This window comes from Macaca thibetana, chromosome 17 (genome assembly GCF_024542745.1).
Source record: "Macaca thibetana thibetana isolate TM-01 chromosome 17, ASM2454274v1, whole genome shotgun sequence".
Lineage (NCBI taxonomy): Eukaryota > Metazoa > Chordata > Mammalia > Primates > Cercopithecidae > Macaca > Macaca thibetana.
The window spans coordinates 16,127,167-16,146,598 of record NC_065594.1 but is presented as its reverse complement, the minus strand read 5'-3'; the positions used below and the strand labels follow the sequence as shown (position 1 = coordinate 16,146,598).

The 19,432-nt window shown below is 35.1% G+C and overlaps 1 long non-coding RNA gene across 2 annotated transcripts in view; it reads right to left on the bottom strand.

The window, feature by feature from the left end:
• LOC126940326 (uncharacterized) overlaps nt 1–19,122 on the bottom strand; it is a 245,524-nt gene extending 226,402 nt beyond the window's left edge. The window contains exon 1 of one of the 2 annotated variants that reach the window (XR_007720707.1): nt 19,020–19,122. This is a non-coding gene — a long non-coding RNA (uncharacterized LOC126940326). Of the gene's footprint in view, nt 1–7,200; nt 9,314–19,019 lie in introns of those variants that run through there. The other variant, XR_007720708.1, reaches the window with a different exon arrangement.
• Nucleotides 19,123–19,432: the final 310 nt, after the last annotated feature.

Genomic DNA, 19,432 nt, shown 5'->3' with positions numbered 1-19,432 from the left:
TCTCACCAGCCACTTCCATTCTACAAAAGAAGTGGAAAATTTTGCCTTTGTGGGGTTTTTTTGTCTGTTTCTTTTTGTTTTGTTGCTTGTTTTGTTTTACCCCTTTGTTGAGGCCACAGCTCCGTGGAGGAAACTTTACCAGAATCTCCCATTCACCTCCTTTTCTGTCTCCCTCAGAAGATTTCATCTAAGATGACCTCTTTTGCCTTTTGTTTCACCTGATTTCTGGTTATTCCTGTATTAATGAGTATTTGTTATTTTGGGGATCATCATGTCTTTTCTTTCTCCTCTTTCATTCCAACCAGAGGGTTTTCATATGGAAAACTCTTATTTTCCCTGACACTGAAGGGTAAAGGAAAAGGCAAAAAATAACTTTTTATCTTTCAAGCACATTTTCCCTTCTCCCATGGCTGCCCTCTTCTTCTGTCTCTCCATCTGCCTCCTGAGGAGTTAGATGTTTCAGAATTGTGTTTATTCACAGCCCTCTCCCCACACTTCCATCTCCACCCTGACCTGTATGCTAAATTGTCTCTCTGTGAAAAACTTAGGAGTTGCTCTGAGTGGCCCCAAGCAATGCCTTGCTAACTCTTGGAAACCCTGCTTACTCTTTTATAGACCACAAACTCTTACTTTGCATTGTTTAATGTGTGCTGGCATTTTTTTTTTTTTTTGCCAGATTCTCTTTTTTCCTACTAATTTTTACGTACATTTTTAGATTTGGGGAGAATTTTAAAATCTGGCTCTTCTTTATTATCTTAAATAAGAAGTAATTTATTCTGATCTTAACAGGCCATAGATGATGGATCCCACGTTCGCAAGAAAGACATTCCTGGGTTGTAAAACTGGCAAGATGTATTATAAAAGATTTATAGACATCTCAAAGGAGTGGAGAAAGAATTTACAGTTACAAGTTAAGTAAATGCTTTAAGAAAAGGGGTGTCAGGAGCCCAGACTCGGGAGTAAGGTTGTCTAAAATCTATTCAATCTGAAGGGAATATTAAGACTGACATGATTATCTAATTTGGCATCAACTATATAAGTATATTAAATGCAAGTCCCCAACTGCCTATCCTGTTCTCCTTCGTTAGTTTTATTTGTATGATTTGAGACACAACTGAATAGTCTTCAAGGCGTGAAAATAATAAAGTAGTCACAAAATAATTTCAGTTGTTGGTACAATTATACAGCATTTGTAGATAGCACCAAAGGGTGGGGAGAATAAGAACAAAGTCTCTGAAGCAAGAACATCAAAGTCCAAAAATGTCCTTTGAAAATCAATCTACTGCTTCAGATCATTACTTCAATATAACCAAATGTCCCCATTTTCTCACTTGTGATCTACCTGTGTAGACTACATGCTGCTCAGAAAATATGCAAACAATTGAAAATTGTTCCTTAGTGATAAAGTAGTTTTATTCTATAGCAAAGGGTTTGTGAGTCTTCTCAGGTTGTCATTCCTAAACATCTTTTTAATGCTCAATAAATTAGATATCCTTTTATATATTTTGAACTATGTTTTCATCTTATATTTATTTTAATCTCAAATATATGAGACTATACATATTTCTCAATTGTTTATACTACTAAACAGGAGCAAGTGGAATAATGAAAATATTTTGAATTATTTTTAGAATTCTCTTCTTGCTTGTATTTAAAGTTATCCGATATTTCAAAAATATATTTTGATTGACTTGCCTCAAAAAGAGTAATAGTGTTTCTGGCTCATTCAACCTGAATTTGATTTACCTCCCCACTGCAACCCATGATATATTTGTAATTACTCTCTTCATTGCTAGACCTTCCTTGGAGATGTCCTGGTTTATATGTTTAACCCTAAAAGACTTTTCCTCCTGATATTTAATTTCATTTTGTCCAATTCAATGAACATTTTTATCTCCTGCTGTGTGCCAGCCATTCTATTAGACACCGAGGTGCCATGATCCGGCAGGATCCAGCTCATGATTGAGTAGGATTCAAATTAAAAATAGAGAGTGAGAAATAAAAATTGACGAACCAAAAACCAAACAATCTTACAACTGCTGTCATACACTTTAAAAGACGATTTTACATGGGTGAGTCACACTCAGATATAGTATCAGTCCTAAATCCTATTCCTTCTGCCTGGAACGCTGTTACCTACTGCCCTAGAAAATCCCACTCATCCTTTAAGCTCTAATCCAGGTATCTCCTCCTCCAGCTAATCTTCTATGACATCCACTCCCACTCATGCTAAGTGGCTCATTAGATCCTCTGTCTTACCACTTATAACACTGAATAGTATTCATTTCTTTACTTGTCTCTATCTCCTACTGGACAATGAGCTCATCAGTGCCTCAATGACTGGAGCACAGTCTATCCTGATTTCCATGCACCTAACCTGTGGGCATGCAATGTAAAATAAGTTGAATGAACAAATGAATAGATGACTAAATATAACAACCATCATAGTTAACACGTATTGCTAATTTCTCTGTGCCACCCTCTATGCTAAGTGTTTTCATGTATTATTTTATTTAATCTAATTATTATTTTCCATTTACAGAGGAGAAAAACAGAAGCTGTGGGAAGTTAAAAAACTAAGATTAAGCAACTATGTAATAATAGAGTTAGGATTTAAACACAATCAGTCTGACTTTGAAAACTGCTCTCTTAACTACATCATGAATGTCATTAGTTTTCAAATTGGTATTACGCAATTCAGGATGAGACTATCTTCATAAGCAGGTAAAACAAATTTCTACAAGATACAGTAATTTAGCCACAGTTCCAGCATAGGAGTAAAAATGGCAAAAGTTTAAATTGCCCCACAGGGAAACTGACAATACTAAATATCCCATGGGAACTAAAGTATACCATTGCCTGAAGGCAAGAATAGGCTTCAAGTCTAGGGACACCACAACTTAATATTCTCAAAATACCCATGCAGCTGGAGAATATCACTGACACAATTTAGCAATTATGTTTTATTTCTTAATAACTACAGTGCTAGTTAATTTTTAAATGAATATTTCCCTAATTCAATATCATAAACCTAATAATTCAATATAACAGGCATGTAGTGAATTTTTTTACTGAGTAATTAGGTTATTAAATGTGTACTCAGACTCTCCTCTTAGTTAAAAGCCCTCAGTTCAGACTCAAATCAAAGTAGTACAGGTAAACTCACACTCTGCCTCAATTTTACACTCATGAAAAGACTGATTATTTTGAGCCAAACCACTTAATAATCTTGCATTAAGAGCATCATTGCATAAGGCAAGTTTCTGGTCCACCTTTAAGAGCAGACAGTAACACTGTACTTCTTTAGAAAAGAGGAGTTATTTGGCTGTTCAAATGTAGCAAAATTTCCCTCATTTCATGGTTTCATTCATGAGGTATTATTGATTCCAGAGCACTGACTTCTGTTTCTGATTGTGTCAACTTTAAGTCAGCCAAACTGCCCAACAGGGGCTGGCTTAGCCTTTTGTTGGTTTTCACAGTTTCGCCTTCTTCTGAATGGCTCTCTGGTGCCTCACCTAGTTGGAACACATAGGCCACGGTACCCTTTTTGCTTTCCTTCAGTGGGTTGGTGTTTTCAGAACAGTTAACAAGCTTCTCAAGCATGTATTAGAACCTCACTTCTCAAAACATGGTCCTAGACCAACAGCACTGTCATCAAGGGGGAGCTTACTGGGGAACTAAACTGGGTTAAAAACATTCTTTGGAATAGATTTGTTAATATTATTAACACACAAGTCATCAAAACAACATTACACATTTTCATAAGTAACTTTAAAACACAAAAGTAAATTTTATTAGGAATGCTTCTGTTGATTAAAGGTATTTTTTAGTTTTTCCAATAAGTAACGTATTCATAGTAGAATATTACCTATGGCTAGCATGAAATAATGCACAGCACTGATTTTCCTTGTATTTTTCATTTTTATAGGCCTAAGTACAAAGAAACCTTAGTTACATAAAAAGACAAATGATAATGGGAGAAATTTTGTTTGTTTAGCAAATGTCATGCAGTTTTTTGTACTCCTTCACCAAAAATACAGTGACTTAAAATCAAAAATTAATTTTTATGATCAACCAGCTGAAAACTCAATTAGATCTTTCCCCAGTACTGTTGAAAACAAAGCATGGGAAACCAACTGACTGCAAAGGATTTGCTACACAATTAACTCAATTAATTAATACAGTCATTCATATTCTCGTTTTATGAGATATATCAAAATATCTTTGTCAAGTTAATTCTGACAAATTACCTGCCGCATGGATATTAGTTACACCCATTGTTCTTTCATTTAGAAGCACCTATTTAACTCTACATATGCAAAAAGAGTTAAGGAAGCAAGATATTATTAATTCCAATGCACTTATTTTAACAACTGTAATATATTCTTTAAATTATTTATCAAAACACCAAATCTGCAGGTTTAGCCTTTTAATTACTATTATGTTTTTATTATAGATTTTTCACCTCTAATTATAAATGTAATTGGTCTATAACTTTTTCTCTTTCTGTCTTTGAATTTTTGCTATCTACATTATAGTAGCCTCAAAAAGAATTGAGTTTGGCCTAGCATGGGGGGTCATCCCTGTAATCCCAGCACTTTGGTATGCTGAGGCAGAAGTCTAAAACCAGGAGTTCAAAACCATCCTGGGCAACATAGCGAGACTCCGTCTCTATTAAAAATTTAAAATGTAGCCCAGCATGGTGGTGTGCACCTGTAGTCCTAGTTACTCAGGAAGCTAAGGCAGGAGAACAGTTTGAGCCCTGGAGTTCAAGGCTTCAGTGACCTATGATTGCACCACTGCACTCCAGCCTGGGTGACAGAGTGAAACCTTGTCTCAAAAAAAAAAACCACAAGAATTGATCAGTTTTTTTAGCCTTTTTTACTATTTTCATGGACAGTCTAATTTAGGGTAGTATTAGCATTGAAATAAAAATAAAATATAGAGACAAATCTCTAAATTTAAAGTTTTATTGGAGAATTGCTGAATTGCAATTAGGGGCATACACAGGCCAGGTGGTCTTCAATGTGTCCGAAGAAGACAGGAAAGGCTGGGGCTCTGTTAGAAAGAAAAATGCTACATACTATTTTGAAAGCAGGCTCATTGACACTAGAGAGGATTTGAGGAGCTGGCAAGCTCTGACTGGTGAGTAATGCTGGTATCACAGCAGGTTGTTTCAGCAGCTACTAGGTAAAACTGATTTGAGGTTTACCGTAGGCCATTTCAGCCACTGGGCTTGCAGAAAATTCAGTTATTGGAGCAGGTACTGTGTGACATTTTCCCTTAGCCCCTTGACTCTGATTTAGTTGGTTATGACAAGAATGACCCAATTTGTATAATCAACTTTCACACTTGAAAGTAGAACTAGGCTGAAAAATCATCTAAACTAGTACTTTTATAGAAGGGATAGTTTTGTTGCTATTTCAGATTATTTCATGCTCATTATCTTTTCAAATATTTTGTTTCTTTTCTATTTCTATTTCATTAGGAACCAATTGCAGCATTTTAATTTTTTCCAGAAATGTAACCATGTCATTTTGATTTTCAAATTAGTATGCAATTATTCATACTTGCTTATGATTTTTAAAATCGTTTTTATGTATGTGTATAGTTACATTTCATTTTTCACATTTTGTTTTTCTTTCTTCTACATTTTCTCAGTAGCCTTTTCTACAGGTTTATCTATCTTACCAATTTTTTTCAAAGAAACATGTGTGAGTTCTCATCATCAAATGTAAGGGGTAATAAGATAAAAGAAATTCCATTCACAAGAAGCAATTAAAAATCTAAAATGCTTATGAATTATTATTTTACAAATGTATTTGTATCTTATGAAGGAAATATAAATATTACTATAGAAATTATAATTAGCCCTGTTTCTGCATTGAAACACTAATATTATCAAAATATCAATTCTTCCTACATTCGTTTATAGCTTTAATTTGATTCCAATAAGAATGTCAACAATTTTTTTTGCAATAACTTTAAATACCCAAAAAGGATTTTGAGTTTTATCTGGAAGAATAATCAGACAAAAATAGCAAAGACACTTTTTTTTAAAGGAGAGAGGGATTTTCACATAGCAGTTACTTAAATTCATTATGAGACTAAAATATTTTTAAATGCATTGCTAGCATGAGAATATTTTGGCAAGTCAATCAACTTCTTAAAAATATTTGCAAAGATATCCATGAAAGTGACAGATATTCATTGTTTACTTAATTTGCATAGTTTCCCCTATAATTCTCAGCCACCTAGCAACTTGGTAGGGCCATGTTACTAAGTGATGAGAGTCAAGGCATACAAGGGTGACTGTGAGTTGTGCACTTACTCTCTTCCCTCACTCTACCATTAGGAGTACACAGATTCAGATGGCAACACCCACAGTAAGAACACCCTGAATCAATCATTATGTGGAGGATGAAAGATAAGACTACCCTAGAGAGTCACCCAATTCTCAATGAACACTGTGTAAGCTACAAATAAACCTTGGTTGTATTCATCTACTCAGGGTTTAATTTGTTATTGCAGCATACACAGCCTATTCTGACTAGTAAAATAAAAATAATAATAATATTGGTACCTTTCAATTTTAAAGCCCTATTAGTCATCTTCATTAAGTCCTATAAAACAGTCAAGAGGGCTGTTATGAATAGCCCCCAAAACCTTGAAGATAGGAGAAATAAAATAGCCTCTGAAAATTAAACTAAAGAATTAACACTTAGTAAATCTGAGTAAAGACCTTGGATCAGAAACATAGAGCATAATTACTCACAGCAACTGAGCTTTCTAGGCTTGCAAGTTGTGTATCTTCCTCTTGTCCCCCAGGTCCCACGAGGGCAATGTGGAGTGAGCCAGGTGGATGCATCACACACAGTGAGTTAGTGTCACAGATGAGGAAGCTTGAGCTTAGGTAACCAAAATATTTTATAATGGGCACTAATCAAACTTGCGTGATCTCTGCTCTGAAAGAAATTGTCTTTATTATGCTGAAAAGTAAGTAAATCTTCTGTCTGTTGCAGGGGAGGCACTACTTTATCTTCCAAAGGTATTATCTATCCAAACACTTTTGAAATATAGTGTGGAACAAAAGGAGAGTTAATGCCTCTGCTCATAACAGGTGCAGATGCCAGAGACACCCACAGAGAACTATCTCTCAGCAGTCTTAAAAGCAAATAATTATTTCATTGTCTACCATACCTACTTTGGAGGGGTCCAGAACAATCTAGTCAGTCTATCCCGAGGTGGTTTAGAAGAAAAATTTAGAGGTCTTATCTCCATAAAGAAATGCCTTGGGATCCAGCCACCTATCTTTCAATCAACTTCTGTAAAATCATCGAATTATGAGAGAGAAAAGGAAATTAAATTCAAATTTAAGCTTTATCACTACTCAAATACCATTTTGATAGTCTCTTTTTGTTATTAACTCCCATCTCTAAAGATCCCCATATTTCACAGATATACCAATAGTTTTGGCAAAATTCTATGTTCGTTATTTTCTTACTTCCCTAGGGTAAATTTTCTCCTCATTTGGTTTAACCAGGGAGAAGAGGGCCTTTTTTCCATACTTACAAATGTAAGAAGTGAGAGCACTTGCAAACTCAAGCCAATGGCCAAGTAAGTTACCAAGTTCCCTGCAAAATCATTAAATGAAAACAGCAGCTGTCAGACTGGGTTCAACAAACACCTAAACTTTCAGTAAAAATTTGGCAAGCCACTCAAAGCACTGCTCATGGGTGGAACCAGAAGCTCATTAGATAGATTCGAGTACAATGGAATAAATGGAGTAATGGTCTATGTAAAGAAAACCAAATATATGTGTCATCTATGAATATGGAAACTCTTGAAGAGTGGAGAGTTATATGGTACTCTAATTAACATGTCAGGGTTCCACTGTATTAAAAGTTTTAAGACTATCTAGAGAATAGTGACAGCCACCAAGCAGTCCTTGAGTGTTAATAGTTCAGGACAAACTGAAGCATATTATTTAACAAAGAGAAATACGTTTATGTTCTTAAAAGTTGATTTTACATTTCATTTTAAAGGTACTCCAAAAAGTTAAACTTCCATTTGCTGTAGCCTTGTAGATAGGAAAGTTATCATAGTTATATGAAAAACTAGCAATAAAACATGAAATTTATAAAGATGAATGAGACTTAGAAATATCAGTGAGGCTATTGCCTCATACCTTTTAAAATTCTAACATCAACTCAAAATGTGCAGAAAATCCCTTAAGTAATGGGAGTAGCCTAAATGCCTGAACCAGTGTTAAAATATGCAGCCATTTTCTTTCTGCAGCCTACCTGATATAGTATAATTTGTTCTTGGAGCTATTTTCTAAAACACTATGAAGAGTTATGGATTTGCAAATAGATATTAAAGTTTCTACACTAATTACTTTCTACTGTCTCTCCCATTTGAAGTAAAAATTCTTTTAATATGCTTCAAGGCTGTTATTTTGAAATATAATTTTTAAAACACAAGAGTTTTAAACATCACAAGAAAAACGTGAAAATATAGAAATTGCTCATTCTCAACTAATACTAGAAAGAAAATGTTGAGAGTTTAAGCCGATTACAGGTCAAAACTAAAGAAATGAATTTAGCAGTTACCTACATAAACATGGGGTAGAAATTTTGAAGATAATATAATAATTTTTGCAAAGAAGGAGTTGAAAAACAAAAAGTGAGAGCTGTTGAGAGACAGGCAGGAAATCAATGTTTAAAAACAAACAAACTACCAACACAGAATATCAGTTAGTGGGAAAAAAAAAAAAAAATCCCTAAAAAAGAAATCTGTTCTGTGGTAGTTCCTGAAGAATGTGCCACAAAGCAGAGTTTCACAAAATTATATTGGACATTTTTCTGAAAAGGATTTCATGGTTTAGGAAATGAGACAGAAGGATTTTTCAGGCCATTAATATGGTAACACGTGTTATAAATATCCAATAGGAAGAAAGAATACAGTACATCCCACACTGGTTAGGCCCCAGAACCCTCTAGACAGTACATCTAGCAAAGCAGGGTTCTGGGAAACTCTGCAGCAGAGAATCTAAGTTCCAAGTTCTATACAGCAGAATGAAGGACAGCAAGAAAGAAGGTAGGAATTAGGGAAAGGGAGTAGTTATAAAGTAGAGAGAAACGTTACCAGGAAAAGTGTCTATTGTAGTAGGCTGTATGGTAGCCTCTCGAATGATATGTCTACCCAGAACTTGACAGTGTGACCTTATTTGGAAATCAGAGTCTTTGCAGGATGTGACTAAGTTAAGGATCTCAAGATGAGGTCGTTCGGGATTAGTGTGGGCCCCACATCCAATGACAAGTGTCCTTATAAGAAAAGAGAAAGGTAGAACTCGTAGAGGAGAGGGCAGCCTGAAGACAGAGATGGAGATTGGAGGGATGCATTTGTAAGCCAGGGAGCTCCAAGGATTCCTGGCAGCCAGCGGAAGCCAAGAGAGAAACACGGAACAGATTCTCCTTCAGAGCCTCCAGAGGGAACCAATCCTGCAGACACACTAATTTTGAACTTCTGACCTCCAGAACTGGGAGATAATGAGTTTCTGTTGTTTTATAACCACCCGGTTTGCAGTAATCTGTTACAACAGCACTAGGAAACTAAAGCTCCTATATTAAGGAAAAAAAAAAAAAGTTCCAGAAACAGAAGATGAAGATAGAGATAGAGGTAAACTGATGAGAAAAAAAGAGATATCGAGACACAGTGTTAGATAAAGAAGAAAGAAGATGGAAATAAATTGGGAAGAGGGAGGAAAAAGGAATGAGGATCAGGAGTTCATTAGGCATTATCAGAAGCTCTTTGAAGGAATCAGCAGAGGAAACTAGGAGTAACAGCTGTCCTCTTCCCTTTTTCTCTTCTCATGCCTCTCAGTAGAAATGGGTAATACTTGTTTTCTTAACAAACTTTATTAATGCATCTAAGATCTTCTGCTCCATTTTAATTCTCTAAAGCACACGCTGACTATTTACTCTACACAGTGATATGAGCTCTGTATTAAGATAGTAAGAGTCAAGGGAAAAAAGCCTTTCTCTGTCACTTTCCATCTCTCTTTCCTGCATCAGGCCTTCAAGAAGCAAAAAAAAAAAAAAAAATCTCAATCATGTGGTGTTCACCTGAGTGGTATACCAACTTGAGGTGAGCTAATCATGGGTTTGCTTCCATGAAATGCTTTATTATTAAAACAACCAAGCACAATAGGTACAATTATATTTTAAAATTACTTTCAAAGTACACAAAATAAATAAACTTTCATGTACCTAATTGCTTAATTCCCACCATGACCAATTTGTATATAAAAGCAGTTTTGTTATAAAAAGTAACATGCTGTGAACCTAAAACTACTCTTTAAAAAAGTTTTTTTAAGTAACTATGTCATTATAGCCATTTTGGAACACATTAAAGCACAAAAACAAAATATTAAAATCACTTTTTTCAAACCATATGTATATAAACAGAGTATAAATACAAATATTTCTGAAGCTTTCAAATTCCACATGACTCCCAAAGAGGTTTAAACTTACTCTACTCTTTTGATTCTTTACAGAGAATTAAGCAAACCAGTGTCTCCAGCTGATTGTCAAGCATTTTATAGTTGCTCAGAGAACCAGCGACAGAAACAACTTTTTAAAAATATGTTTATTATTAATTTTGTGTTTTAAAGGTTACACATGCTCACTGCAAAATATATATATATAAAACATAACAGTAGAGAGAAATAATAGAAATAATAGAAGTCACCTGTTCTGCCGGGCGCGGTGGCTCACGCCTGTAATCCCAGCACTTTGGGAGGCCGAGGCGGGCGGATCACAAGGTCAGGAGATCGAGACCACGGTGAAACCCCGTTTCTACTAAAAATACAAAAAAAATTAGCCGGGCGCGGTGGCGGGCGCCTGTAGTCCCAGCTACTCAGGAGGCTGAGGCAGGAGAATGGCGTGAACCCGGGAGGCGGAGCTTGCAGTGAGCCGAGATTGCGCCACTGCACTCCAGCCTGGGCGACAGAGCGAGACTCTGTATCAAAAAAAAAAAAAAAAAAAAAGTCACCTGTTCTTTCATTACTATTAGATGGTCACCATTGACATTTTTATCTATCTATATCCTTTTTAAAACCATCATATTATAACATTTAAAACCATTATATTATAAACATTTTCCATGCATTAAGAACTTTCAAAAACCATAATAAATGTTTCATAATAGTCCATCTTATGGTTAATATATAATACCCTCAAGCATATCTATAATGTTAAACATTTAGGTTCTCTCTGGTGAAACTGGACGAAATGAGTCAATGTGTATGAACTGCTTCAATGTTACTAATTTGAATTGCCAAAATTATTTCCAAAAAGATGGTATCAATATAAATTCCCATCGGACCCTGTAAAGGCCTGCTGCACCACAAACTCAGCAACACTGGGAAAACCGATCTTTATCCAATGTTCAAAAAGTAAATTTCACCATGTCTGTTTTGCATTTGTTTATCAGTGAGGTTAACTTTTTAAAATAGCTATCATCAATTTGCTTCTCTTCTTTAGTGAATTGCCTCTTTTTATACAAAATATAGATTTTTAATTATGAAAAATTAAGGAAAAGTTGTTTGATCACACTGTGCATATTTGTGGCCTTATTTTCTTTTCACGCTTTTTTTTTCTGAAGCGCAAAGGCAAAATATGAGCAGTGTTGTCTCATTTTTCTTTGTATCTTCTTGTATCTTCTTTTTCCATCAATGGAAAACCAAACCCATGTAAAAACTGGTCCAGATCCTTTTGAAACATGATGCTCATAACAAATTTTTCAAATGAAGTAATTTATTATATTCATATGCATGATGGGAATTATTTACAGAATGGTGGTCATAGCTTGTAAGAATCTCTCAAACTATAATATTATCACATCTGAGGTTGATGATGCAAATCAGTTAATTCTACACCTTACTCTCACCACACCCCTCCACTGTGCTGAATAGCTTCCATTTCCTCCTTTAAATCCTTCTCCATACAGCTTTCTGGCCCCAAGAGGCTGACTGGTATGGACAAGGTCAACAGGTTTCCATGTCCTCTGACTTCTTGTTGAATTCAGTCAATGGGGAGGAGGGAAGATGGTAAGTCTGGTTATCTATTGCCCTGGCTGTAGCCCCTCAAGGTTACAATGTGGCTCAAGACTGCCATCTCTACATAAGTCTCCTGCTGGATTCCTCCCCTAATTCCTTTCACATGAAAAATGATAAAACTCCTTTACCATTTTTACTCCTGGAAATCAGGAGTCTTTGCTGGATGTGACTAATTATTCATTATCTATGTGGTTTCCCTACACTCTATCTGGTTATTATCTATGTGGTTTCCCTATGCTCTGTCCAACCCTTTGGAAATAGTCTCTTGATAAATAAAACCTCGTCAGTTTATTCTAATTTACCCCTCTGTGTTCATTTCAAGTTGGGACCTTACTGCTTTATCTCCTAATATAGATATTAGATAACAGGAACAATAATTACCTTCTAAATGATTATCTTCTAAAACTAAAATAAGTTTCCTATTAGAGACTTCTTATTACTAAAGTCAACACCTTTAACTTCAAACTCATTGGTCTTTATAAACTTTTATTTTAAGTTCAGGGTACATCTGCTGGTTTGTTATATAGCTAAATTGTGTCACAGGGGGTTGTTGTACAGATTATTGCATCATCCAGGTATTAAGCCTAGTACTAATTAGTTACTTTTTCTGATCGTCTCCTTCACCCCACCTTCCACCCACAGGCAGTCCCCAGTGTCTATTGTTCCCCTTTGAGTCCGTATGTTCTCATCATTTAGCTCCCACTTACAAGTGAAAACACATAGTCTTTGGTTTTCTGTTCCTGCATTAGTTTGCTAAAGTTAATGGCCTCCAGTTCCATTCCTGCAAAGAACATGATCTCATTCTTTTTATGGCTGCATAGTATTCCATGGTGTATATGTACCACATTTTCTTTATCCAGTCTACCACTGATGGACGTTTAGGTTGATTAAATGTCTTGGCTATTGTAAATAGTGCTACAGTGAACATATGCATGCACATGTCCTTATAGTAGGATGATTTATATTCTTTTAGATATAGAACCAGTAATGTGATTGATGGGTCAAATGGTAGTTCTTTCTGTTTTTAGCTCTTTTAGAAATAATCACACTGCTTTTCACAATGGTTAAATTAATTTACACTCCCACCAACTGTGTTCCCTTTTCTCCACAATCTCACTAGCATGTTATTATTATTTTTGTTTTGGGTTTCTAGTAATAGCCTTTCTGACTGCTATGAGATGGTATCTTATTGCAGTTTTGATTTGCGTTTCTCTAATGATCAGTCACGTTAAACATTCTTTCATGTGTTTGTTGGCTGCATGTATGTCTTCTTTTGAGAAGTGTCTGTTCATGTCTTTTGCCCACTTTTTAATGGGGTTGTTTGGTTCTTTTCTTGTAAATTTGTTTAAGTTCCTTACACATGCTGGATATTAGACCTTTGTCAGATGCATAGTTTATAAATTTTCCTCCCCTTCCATACATTGTCTGTTTGCTCTATTAATAGTTTCTTTACTGTGCAGAAGCTCTTAAGTGTAATTAGATACCATTTGTCAATTTTTGCTTTTGTTGCAATTGCTTTTGATGTGTTTGTCATAGTATCTTTGCCAGTTCTTATGTCCAGAATATTATTGCTCACTGCCGTATTTTACCCATCTCAAATGTATGTACAGCTGGCAGCAGATCCGAAAGACATAACGCTTCGCCAGATGAGTATCTCATGACCTTACTATAATATGAAGTTTCTTTTGAAGATAGGAAATGTAGATTACAGTGTAAGTTCTAGATAGACCAGCAGAAGCAGACAATTACCAGTTTTATGAGGAGTAACATAATGAGTACTGCTATGGTTTGGATAAGGTTTGTTTGACCCTACCAAGTCACATGTTATAATTTGATCCCTAGTATTAGAGGTGGGGCCTGGTGAGAGGTGTTTGGATCATGGGAGTAAATCCCTGATAAATGGCTTGGTGCCATTCTCCAGGGAGTCAGTGAGTTCTCACTCTGAGCTCTCCTGAGAACTGATTGCTGAAAAAAGCCTGGCGCTTCCTCCTCTTTCTCTCATGCCTCCCCTCTCCCCATGTGATCTGCATACATGGGCTCCCCTTCAGCTTCTGTCATGAGTGGAAGCTTCCTGGGCCCTCACCAGACACAGATGCCAGCACCATGCTTCTTGTACAAACTGCAGAACCATGATCCAAATAAACTTCTTTTCTTTATAAATTACCCAGTCTCTAGTATTCTTTTACAGCAACACAAACAGACAAAGAAAGACATTCCCAAAAATGAAAAATGTGAGGTCATGGTGACAACCAGAAACAACTACAAATTTTATATATTGCTAAAAGGAATTGCTATTGTATTTCTGGCTGCCAATGGCTATCCATAAATTTGCCTATATACTTCATATGAGGTAATTATGTAAAATGTGATTTTTGTTTAACTAAGGTCCTTAGCATAGATTTATATTTGACCTTTTTTTTTTTTTTTTTTTTTTTTTTTTTTTTTTTTGAGACAGAGTCTTGCTCTGTCACCCAGACTGGAGTGCAGTGGTGCAGTCTCAGCTTCCTACAACTCCACCTCCCAGGTTCATGTGATTCTCATGCCTCCCCCTGCCAAACAGCTGGGATTACAGGCACGTACCACCAGGCACGGTTAATTTTTGTGTGTTTTCAGTAGAGACAGGGTTTCCCATGTTAGCCAGGCTGGTCTTGAACTCTTGACCTCAGGTGATCCATCCTCCTGAGCCTCTCAAAGTGCTGGGATTACAGGTGTGAGCCACCATGCCTGGTCTTGACCCGTACTTTCTGCTGCTTAAATTTCTTAATATACCTATGCATTTATCCTATGGTTTGGCTATCCCAAATACTACTGGAAAATGGAATATATACCACTGACAGTGTTCTATAAAACATTTGGCAAAATTCATAAAAACTTTTGCAGATGAATGGACCACAATTTCTGCTATTCCTACCACCCATACCTCTTTGTAAAGCTAAAATGGCCTTTCACCAAAAGGCCTTTCATTAGGTGAGAATCCAGGTAAAATTAAAGTCATGCAATAAGGTGACAAATTTATCCCTGTCCACCAGAAATCCACTGTCAGCCAGTAATCCCAGATTGCCATTGATATGGTTTGGATTTGTGTCCCCACACAAATCTCATGTAGAATTGGAGGAGGGGCCTGGTGGAAGGTGATTGGATCATGGCAACTGATTTTCCTCTTGCCATTCTCATAATAGTGAGTGAGTTCTCACGAGATCTCCCCATTTAAAACTGTGTAGCACCTCCCCCTTCTCTCTCTCTCTCCCCTCCTCCGCCATGGTAAGACGTGCTTGCTTCCTCTTCGCCTTCTACCATGATTGTAAGTTTCCTGAAGCCTCCCAGTCATGCTTCCTGTTAAGCCTACAGAACTGTGAGTCAATTAAACCTCTTTTCTTCATAAATTACCCAGTGTCAGGTAGTTCTTTATAGCAGTATGAATATGGACTTATACAGCCATCATCCAGGTCCTCATCAAAATTCAATCTCTAGTTATAGGTTATTAAGAAATCAACTGAGAGAAATATTGAGAAAATATCACCGAAGAATATTCAGTCTAAAAGTTTAAAATGCATGCTAACTTGGTCTCAACTACTGAACTTATTTTTCATTCATTCAATTAGCAACTAATCTTTACTCAGTGTCTGTCAGGTGCAGAGCAGTGTTCTAGGCATGGACTGAAAATGAGTGGAAAGTCAAGTAAACACAGTTCTTAGGGGTTATTGTCCCCCTGCTGCTTTTACCTATTTGTTTTCTCAAATGGACTTCAGAAATATTTTTGTACTAGTGCAAGAATGGGCAGACATGTTAAGAAAAAATTATAAATAGCTCAGAAACACATTTTGTTACATGTAAAAATTTTGCAGATAGGAGTGTTATCAGAAATTCACAGAGATGAAAAAATTATGAAGTAATTGGCCTTGGAATACTTTATGAGTAACTTTTTGAAAAAAAAAAAAAAAACTGTTATTTCTTCAACTCAACACCATTCAGTAAAATAGAGTAAGTTCCAAAATGAAACATAGAAAACTTTAAAGAGAATACAATAGTTTTCAACCTTTTAGAAGGAGTTTTCACAAAGTCGAGGGAAAAAAAAAAAAAACAAAACACCTAGAAGGTCGGGTGCAGGGCTCATGCCTGTAATCTCAGCACTTTGGGAGCCTGAGGCAGATGGATAACAAGGTCAGGAGTTCAAGACCAGCCTGGCCAATACGGTGAATCCCCGTCTCTACTAAAAATACAAAAATCAGCCGGGCATGGTGGCAGACGCCTGTAGTCCCAGATACTTGGGAGGCTGGGTAAGGAGAATTGCTTGAACTTGGGAGGCGAAGGTTGCAGTGAGCTGAGATTGGGCGACAGCACTCCAGCCTGGGTGATAGAGCCACAACACTCTGTCACAAAAAATAAAAATAATAAAAATAAGTTATCTGTTAAAGAACAGATTATGAAATGTTTTTGTACCAAGTGTTTAACAGTCTATTCATGTAAGTGACCTACAAATTAATGACAGAAATGCAAAGACAAGGAACACTCAACAGTCACAGGACATAAACAAACAACAAAATAAGCTAAACAAACAACAAAGTAAAATAGTATCTTGTGGACGGTTTGGCAATATGTATCAAAATGATAAAGTATCCACTAACTAAAGGTTAACTTGATGAAATAATGTTAAAACCAGCAAAGACTAATGTATATATCTGCAGAAGTCTGAAAATTGTCTAAATGATCAGCAGTACAGGAATAGTTAAGTAAACTATGGAACCTGCTCTCAATAATTATCCCACTATTCCATACAATGGCTTAAGAAGTCTACGTAATAACATAAAAAAAATCATCATTAATTGAAGAAAGCAAACACTTATGTAACATGATTATAATTATATAAAGAAGAAATTATGCATAGAAGAAAAAACTGACTGAAAAGAAATATATTCAAGCAGAAACTAGGCATTTGGCCAAGACTAATGTCTAATTTGTAGATGACTTCCTAATTTATAAATTTTTTTCTAAGCACTTAACATTTGAATTATGAAAGATTCCAAATAAATATATCAAATAAGTGTTCAGCAGTCTCTTCTATTTAATTTTTTTGGAAAACAACATCTGCAAAGATGTGTTACCTTCAGACTGAACTGTCAAAAGATAAAATTTTATAAATTAATTCTTATACACCAATCAAACTTACATTCATCATAACTCATCAATACTGCAGAATTTCTGGTCTTATTTCAATACCTCATAGATTTACAATCTTTGCCTGCTGAAACTTGTGATTAAACACTGAAGTTTAAAGATATTTTGGGGAAAGCACAAATGTTTCTTAAATGTTTATCTTTAAAGGATGATATTAGCATAAACAATCTATTTAAATGTTATGACACCTAATGCAGGCACCCACTCATAGCATTATAAAGTCATGACTTAAACAGAAAATCCTGCCATTGATGTTTAAACCACATACACTTCATGAACAAGTTGCAAGCTTTCAGATTGTAACTGCAGATTTTACAAAACTTGCTAAGCCCTCCTGGTCTAAACATTAACTAAATTTTGATATGTTATATTTTTGTTTCCATTCAGTTCAAAATACTTTTAAATTTCCATTTTTATTTCTTCTTTCACCCATGGGTTAAATAGAAGTTTAATTTTGAAATATGTGTACAAGTTTCCCTGATTTTTCTTGTTGTTGCAGAGGTGTAATCAAATTCCGCAGTGGTCACAGAACATACTTATGATTTCAATAGTTTTTAAATTGAGCCATGTTTTGTGGCCCAGAATACAGCCTATCCTGAAGAATTTTACATGTGCACCTGAAAAGAAAATGCATTCTGTAGTTACTCAGTATGTACATCAGTTAGATTGAGCTGTTTGATAATGTTGTTCAGGCCTTTTTTAACCTTGCTGATTTTCTGTCTAGTTGGTCCATTATTTTTTAAGAATAAAGTAACTAAATCTCCAATTATTGTTCTTAAATTACCTTTTTCTTGTCTTTTCTCACATTTTGTTTCAAGTATGGCTATTATTAGTCATATGTACATCTATAATTGTTATACCTTCACAATTGTATTTCGGATTTCATAATTACACAATCTCCTTCCTTGCCTTTAGTAAGATTTCTTATTGTAAAGTCTGTTTTATCTGACATTAATATAACCACTCCATCTCTCTTATGGTTACTTTATGCATGGTATATCTTTTTCCATCCTTTGACTTCCAACATATTCATGTCCTTGAATCCAAGATGTGTCTCTTATATACAGCATGTGTCTTGTATTTTTATCCAATCTCACAATCTTTGTTTCTTAAGTAATGTGTTTGATCCATTCACATTTAATATAATTATTACTGTGTTTGGATTTATGCCTGCATTTGTCTATTTGATTTATATATGTCTTGTGTCTTTTTTCAACATTGTTCATTTAGTGCCTAACTTACAGGCACTATACATATATATATATATATATATATATATATAAACACACACACACGTTCACAAAATTAGGCACTAGATGTATATACACGTGTATATACATGTATATGTGTGTATGCTTGTATATGTATAACCATTTTAATTCCTCTGCTTTTTTTTTTTTTTAACTGTATTTTTAGCTATTTTCTTAGTGGTCACTCCAGCAATTCAAAATAAATTTTAACTTATCATAATTTCTTTCAAAATAATACTGACTTAATTCCAGTAAAATATAGAGCCTTTGCTCCAATATATCTCCTTTTCCTCTTTACTCTTTTGTGCCAATATTGTTATGTATATTATCTCTATATATGTTATGAACTCAACAATACAGTGTTATCATTAGTGTTTTGTGCAATCTTATGTCTTTTGAATGAGTTCAAAAAAAATGAGTAAAAATATTATTACAATATTATTAGAAGCTTTTATATTTATCCATATAATTACCATTCACTTCTCATTTCCCTGGTGAATTTCTCTGGTGGTTACTCTCTGGTGCCACTTTCTTTCAGACTAAAAGATTTTCTTTAATTATAAAAAGGAAATTGTGGAGCTGAAAAGTAAAATAAAAATCAAAAACATTTGTTTAGTATTTTTTATAAGCCATTTCTGTGGACAATTAATTCTCTCCACCTTTTTTATTTTTCATTTTCTTTTTCAGCTATTGTTTTTTGAAATATTATTTCTGTCTCTTTATCACCTCTCTTTCTGGGATTCTCATTATGTGTGTACTTTATGTTGCCCCATTTTTTTCTTAGGCTCTGTTCATTTTCTTCAATTACTTCTGTCTCTGTTTTTCAGATTGGATAACTTTAATTAACCTCTCTTCTGACTTGTTAAATCTCCTATGAAATGCCTTT